Source organism: Bactrocera neohumeralis, chromosome 5 (assembly GCF_024586455.1).
Source record: "Bactrocera neohumeralis isolate Rockhampton chromosome 5, APGP_CSIRO_Bneo_wtdbg2-racon-allhic-juicebox.fasta_v2, whole genome shotgun sequence".
Classification (NCBI taxonomy): domain Eukaryota; kingdom Metazoa; phylum Arthropoda; class Insecta; order Diptera; family Tephritidae; genus Bactrocera; species Bactrocera neohumeralis.
The window spans coordinates 59,997,224-60,005,188 of NC_065922.1; positions in this window are offsets into that span (position 1 = coordinate 59,997,224).

The window sequence follows — 7,965 nt, forward strand, 5'->3', positions numbered from 1 at the left end:
TACATATTTTATAGTATTTTCCAAAGTTCGCATCCTGTTTTTTACTTTTTAGTGAAAATCCGAATATTAAAATTCCGTATTTACTTTATTTTACTCTATTCTAACTATTTATATAAATTCTGGTGCGGATCTGATATATGTATATATTTTTGTCAATTCGTCAAATTTTGTTGTTTACATTACGTAAATGAGTAGAATATTTTTTCTGAAATAAAAGTTAAATCTTAGCAAATTTTAAACCTTTCAAAAAAAAATCGTTAGCTTCTAAAAATGTAAATTTATCTGCCGCATGTCCCACTCATTAGATCAAAATTATATTGAGGAAGTACACAAAAAAGCAGGAAAAGAAGACCGATTTGTTAAATGAAACTTAGTGCAATTTTTTTACGAAGTATAAATTAAAGAGTATACTAAAAGGTAATTAAGAACTCTTTGAATATATTTGTAAAAGTATGAATATATCTTTTATCTAATAAAAGATTCTCTGTATAATAAAATACTAATACTATTCAAAGAAAATTGTTCTTCTTATCATGAAAATTACATAAAAAATGTGCAACAACAGTTAGCATCTTACCATCGCCGAAAGTTTTAAGAGAGGAATAAAGTTTGTCGTGTATTGCAGATGTAGATGCTATGTTTTAACACTTTGAGCCCCGCGTGCCCACCCGTGGTAATTTTTTTTCTGTACCGGTGGACCGCATGCTGACGAAGGGTTGTGCTTTAGTTGACAAGCTGGTTTGTTTGTTTTTGCTTTATTGATTGTTTACTTAGTTTTATTGATTTTTTGCGATTGAGGTGACCTTGTGATATTTATTTTTGATAAACCAAATGCATTTTTGTTGTTTTTTTTCATTTTTTTTTTTTGTAACCACCGGTGGTCACATTGTCCCAAATCGTCAAAACATAAATTTCCACCGGTGGTACACGCGGGGCTCAAAGTGTTAAAGGTTACTTGATAAGTCCGTCCTTTGTAGCAGCCTCAATGCAGAGTCGCAATACAGCAAAATTTATAACACATTTTTTTATAATTGATAGATAACCCCAAAGGGCATTCATAAATACTATTTTTGTATAGAATTATATGTGTATTGATATATCTAACGGTTGTTAATCGCAAAAATAACTTCCAATATTAATATGGCCAAAATATATTAACCTAATTTAAACACATTTCATATAAGCCAAGACGACAAATTAAAAATCCCGAAACATGAAATCAACCTGACTCCTTGCGGTAGCAGAAGATAGATGCTTTGGTGTCTATGAACAGATAAAAATTTATGTACATATGTATGTACATATATAACCAGGGTTACGAATTGTGTTATTACAAAATTTTGGATTAAAAATTAATTTTTTAATCCAGATGTTGGGAAAATAAATTTTTGATCTGGTAAGAGAGATTATTTTATTAATCCCGTATTTGGATTTTAATTCCGTATTTCATATAACAAAAAATAGTAATTCAATTAATTTTTTTAATAAATTCTTTGCAATTCTCCATTTGCAAATTGGGAAATCTCTTCAACACTAACACATTCACATGTTAACTTTAACAGTTTAGTCAATTTCAGACTCCCACCAATGATACCCAATTTACTGTACCATAAATAAGTGCGAGAAATTCCGAAGTGGTACTCCATATGTCCGTAAGCCCTTAATTCAAGGAACCTAAGCTTGATATGCCATTTTTTGAAAGTCATTATAAAATATGTTTGATTTATGTATATCATAAACTCATAGTCCAGGCAGGCAATGCTTAACTAACCATGCTTTTAGTTGCCATTATTTTATATATGAAAAATGTAATTGACTTTTTCATATTTTGTCAGACTCACCAATTGGTTTCTTAGAAAGAAATAAATTAAGTTTGCACTTGGACTTGAAGGAAAAACCACGATTTGTATTGTTAAATAAAAATTATCAAAAAGTGTACTAAACGGATCAACCGCATCTTCAGATGTCGCCAAACGTTGGCTTCTGAGTTTATTTTATTAGTACGGGAATAGAAAGAAGTCATTCGATGCCTAGTCAGGACTTTGCGGTACTTTACTCATCAAATCCATATTTTGAGTGCTCAAAAATGCATTTGTTTCAGTTGATGTGTGAGAGCTCGCATTGTTGTGGTGAAGAGAGATCCGCCTTCGGTGGTTGGTTTTCCTGATTTCTTGAAAGACACTGTTCTAGTGGTATGGTTGCGACGTGTTCAATTTTTCTTAAAAAAACAGTCAACCATTTGCTTGGAATTGGATCGGGCGCCAACAGCTTTTTTTGGATTCGGTCCAATTTGAAACACTAATACTATACATTCGACTGCTGTTTACTTTCGGTCTCAGACGTAAAATCACGATTCATCACCTATAATTTTGTCATAGACGTGATTCGAATCACCGATATCGTATTCCTTTATAATTTCTCTTGACCAATCTACACGAGCTTTTTGAGGGTTAGACAAATTGTGTGAGATCCAACGAGAAAAATATTTTTCTACAATGAATTGTTCATGCAATATTGAATGTCTATAGTTGTCTCGATCACACGATGGGTCTCATGACGGACTTGCTATATCACTTTGCGCACAGCTTTAATCGTTTCCGGAAATGATTTTGAACGACCTTCAAGTAATTCGCCTCGTGATCTACGTCCTGGACTGGATACACAATACCATTAATAAAGCTTCTTTGATGGAGCCTCATCGCCCAAAATTGAATTAAGTTCATCGATGCACTGTTGCTGAGATAAGCACGTCAAAAGTTGTAAAACATAATCGCGCGAAAATGTTCCCGATCTAATTCCAGTACTACCCTAGAATTTCAAGGCAAAGCTGTCAGGGGAAGTTCAGCGCGAAATATTTAATATATATAAATCCCCCAAGTTACATGTTTCTTAACAGGTTATCACTCTTACATATGAGCAACACTTCGTGGTGAGAACCGTTTAGTGTAAACATACATCACTATCTTTGACATTCCAGCCTGTAAAACGCTCGTAAAAGAATGGAGCTGGCAAAATAGATAAACGATTCGATATTGTGTACAATGATCCAGAATTATACACTCCTGTAATAGCTCGCCCGCCATTATCATCGCTAGTGGTGGTCTGGTAAATAGCATAAATCCTCCGACTTTATTTCTAACGACGACGGCACCTTTTATTAATTTTAATGAAGCTAAATTGGATGACCTCAATGATTGGCAAATGGTAAATCAGTATAAACTGATACGTGGAGCACATGAATCATTTTAACTTCTCCACAGGTACGTGTAAGCTCGATCAAGTCAACGGAAATATCTCACCAAGTTTCTCAATCTGTCACTGACCACTCTTCACATAGTCGTTATGCACATGTGGATAATTGGAAGGAATGCCCGATAACTTTTCTTTCCTCAGTAGCAAGACACTTGGAAACTTGTTACTCCCAACATTCACTCATCATCTGAACTCAGCAGATCACAAAAATGGTGGGATCTGTCTTCTTCTCTCTGGATCTGGTAATAGCCTATGAAGTTGAAATTACTGGAATGATTAAACGAAAATTCCTCGATTAATTTTACGGTTTACCCAAGAATACCTCAATGTTAGAGTCAACAGGGTGGAAAGAAACCGCTTAGCAGCCAATTCATATAAAACTGAACTTATTTACGAAGAGATAGAGGATTTCACACTGTCAAAAAGGGTAAGTACTTGGGACTCATCTTTGATCGAAAGCTGTCCTGGAGGCTCAATACACGGGTCAGAGTGAGAAATGCGTCAGTTATCATGTATTGCTTTAAGTGAAGCAATGAGAGATCCCATCAAAAGCCTTAATTTATCGTGGTAAAGCCAATATTAGTTTCTTTTCGGCGCACATTCGTCCCAGTGGAGAGACTTTGTTTAGGCTAAAAATTGTGGTGGACGCAACTTGCAAAGATGAAAATGACAGGTCTAGAAAGGTTTTTTTCTACTGTCCAAATTTCAACAGACTAGGGTTGACGCATCTCGGTTGTCACACGTTCTACGAACCAGGGATCGAATTGTTACATTCGTGCACGGATCGGCAAACTTACGTAAGAAAATTCCGTGATACGTCAATCGTATACGGTGATTGGGATTATGGCATACCATAACAAACGGATCGTAATTTGTTTTTTATTCACAATACTTTTTAAAATCCACATTGCTTTGGATCGTATTTTTAGGTCACAATAATTGTGGAACTGTCGAAACTGTTGCAAACTTTCAATAAACTAAAAAAATAATTGAATATCTAAATGGATCCGACTTTTTTTAAGAGAACGTAGCAATAGCGTGGGTATAAAAAAAAAAACAACAAATTATGAAACCTCAATAACAAAATTTTTATTGAACGGAGCATTGTAATCTTAAAAAGACGATGGAGGAGTATATGATATAGCAAGAGAGGAGGGTATCATCCCACGAAAATAGCAAGATTTACTAACGTTTGTGCGGCATTACATAAAATATGCGTAAAGTTTGGCTATGTTCGTAAATGCATCATGACTTGCAGCATAAGCAACAGTAGCAACACTGCAAGTTTGACGTTTGATACTTCTTATACAATTTTTGACAATTTGCAGATACATTTGTTTGCATTTTTGAACGCGTATAGTACTAAAATAGAAATTTTGCTGAATCTAACACTAGACGAAATTTGTGAGCAAAGAAATGATAGATTTTCTTTAAATTTAAGAAAAAGAAGGGTATTGAAGTCAAAAAGAAAAATTTGTAGGTACAAATGCTTGTCTTTAAAAAGAAAAATACCTAAAAACAAATCATTTATTAAAACAATAAAGTCGTTTCCCGAGGACATATTCAACCGTACTCTCAGCAATAACTGCGTCTCCGCATTACTGAGATTTTCACTAAAAATTTAAAAATAATAATTTATACAATTATTATTAACATAATTTAACTAAATTCCAATACAAAAATTAAAATAAAACAGTTTTGCACTTTTCGTCAGACATCGTAGTTAAATGCAGTAAACATTTTTTTGATAGAAATTATGTATGACAGTTGATAGAAGTGTTGCTTTTTTGAACGCTTGATTATTGCAGTGTTGCAATATTGCATTTCTGAACGTTCTGTTTGTTATGCAATCGTCATGATGCGCGTCATGATGCATTTACGAACATAGCCTTTAAAATAAGTTATGACCCTCAAAATTGCGATTCTGATCATACACAAAAAATAGACACCGGAGAAGGGAACCGCCTCGTGGCAATCGGAAAAAAGAAAAGAGGCAAAATAAGTATTTGTTATTAAATTTAATTTGAAAATGCAAATAGTATATCTTTAACCCTGTAAATAATTTATTTATGTAAACTGAAATACACAAATTTTGTTCATGCAAATTTTTATTTTTTTAATGAGATATTCCATTCATTGGTTTCTTGTTTTTGCTCTTTATTGCTAAAAATTATAAAAAAAAACAATATATAAAATTAAAAAAAAATTTCATATTTTAGTAAATTTTGTCTATTACAATTTGCATTTTTCATTCGAATGACATTTTGAACGAACGAATACGTTTATACACTCGTTAACCTATGTCATCATGGCAGATTACAAAGAAGCGTTACGATCACGTACGACCCCAAAACTGACTGGAATCCATATTAGCCGCTTATATAAACTTGTAGCAAACACAAAGCGCTTTTCGATATGAGTATTACTACGGACAAGTGTCCCTAGCTGTCCAAGTGTGATTATTTGTGATTTGTTTATCTAACCTAGCTAAACCTTTACAAAAATATATGTACTTTAAGATCTGCGTTTCAAGTACATACAAGTATATACTATTAATTTTTGTTTGCAAATTTTACCCTTGACAACGGATCCCATTGTTGGTTAGCAACTCAAGAAGCTCATCCACAACTAGATTCCATAATATGGGGGACAATATTCCACCCTGCGTGCAACGTCTGATTCCCATGTAAGCGTGTGGTTTTCCACGCTTTCGACCTTATTTTACACGCTTTCGCCTTTTTCCCATTCTTTTTAATAGGAAAGATGTAAGTTAATTAGCCTAAGAGTCTGTTGTAAATTAATGTCTTACGACTGCCCAATCCGAGTGATCTGGTTTATGTGCGGTTGAATTTCGCCGTCCCGACCTGTCTCTCTGAAATACACAATACACAACCAAGCTATAAAGCTATGTTGTTTCGCAAACATAATCTCTTTATTGTAGATAATTAGTTTAAATTAGTACTCCTCCCAGTTCGCAGAACGATTAGCTTTGTTTAAAAGGCTAAGTACTGTTTTACTAAGCTCTGAGAGTCTACTGGACCACCAAGGACAACTACACTTTTTGGTGATCGGCTTTGGGTACACAACCCACATTCTCAATACCTAGGTTACTACTAATAATATATTTTTTAGATACACTCACTCCGTCCATGCCGACCCATTCCGTGTGGTGAGCGTTCGCGTGGCACCCTAGGATAAAGGGCAGCTTGCAGTAATCCACTAGGCTTGGCTAGGGGCTCTGAAATACAGAAGAAATCAATATCGATCCGAACTACTATAGAAGCGCTAGGGGATGACAGCCGAGGTTAACGCTTCATGGAGCAGGTTCTCCTGGGCAACTTATATGTTAGCTACCATTACAGGATGCTGTCCCCTGAGTTGCCGTCCACCAAGGTTCCTTCCAGGAACTTCTGCGTAGGGCGTATCAACCCCTCTTATGTGATTGATGGCTCTGTAGGAGCTCCTCTTGTGCTATGCGTTATCTGTCAGCTTGTGTGTTTCACAATTTGGTCAGAGGAGATATTTTTTCGTTGCCCAATTGAGAAATATATTAGCCCAGTAATAGCTTTCGAATCTGTTGTTAGGATTTTTTGCTTAGCTATTTGTCAACTTAATAATAACAAAAAAGCTGTAAAAGAGTGAATTTATTTTAAGATAAATCAAAAAGAGAAATTGGCACAATTCCGATTTCTTTGGCGCCGCGAGTTGAAGGTACCGTTGGAAAGAGGACGTTAAAAAATATATAGGGTTATAGGTACCGCAAACGCTTAGTTTACGAGATATTCGATCTTAAAGTTCAAAAATTCCCAAAATTCGAACATTTCAATAAGCTATTTTACCACATTAAACCCACTTTACTCACATTTTTCATTTCAAATTAATTAAATTAAACTATAAACTTTTAAATAAATCCACATTTTACACTTTTAACAGTCTTTTTACCGAAGAAATCTTTATTTTAAAAATTATATTTTACACTCCTAATGAACATCATGTGTGTGCTAAAAATTACGACGAAATGGAGCGCTGCCATGTGATAAAAAGGAAATTCGCTAAAATGCCTTTTTTTCCCAAAAATTCTTCTATCCATTCATGTGGATATGTTCTTTATTTAATTTAATAAACAAATAAGTAATATTATATAGTAATATTGTATAATAATATTATATAATCTAAGTATATAAATAAAAATGAATCGTCGAAATGTATGTACGCTCATAACTTAATAACGCCTGGACCAATTTGGCCAATTCTTTTTCTTAAATGTTCGTTGAAGCTCAAAGATGGTTTTTACGGCGAGAAAAATTCGAGTAATTTCCGGAAAACCCCTAAAAACAGCCCTTTTCTTTTCCCCATTCAAACGTTACAATAAAAATGAATGTTTGTTTGTTAGTAACACTAAGAGAACGGTTGAACCAATCTTGAAATTGAAAGGTTATTTGTTGTGGATCGGGAAAGGTTTAGAAACAGAATACCTTATACTTTTAATGAGGAGATTTATTTATTATAATATGACTTGTTAAATCAATTTACAAACATACTAGAAAAAAATACTTGTGCGTTATCCGTGTGTGCCCTAGGCGAAAGCGAGTGTATATTATGATGTTTCGTCTTGAAATTGTTGTTGGGAAAATTGTTTGTTTTGTTTTTCAATATTTTGATTTGTAAATTATTTGAATCGTTCAATTGCGGTCGCTTGCTTTTTTATTCCGG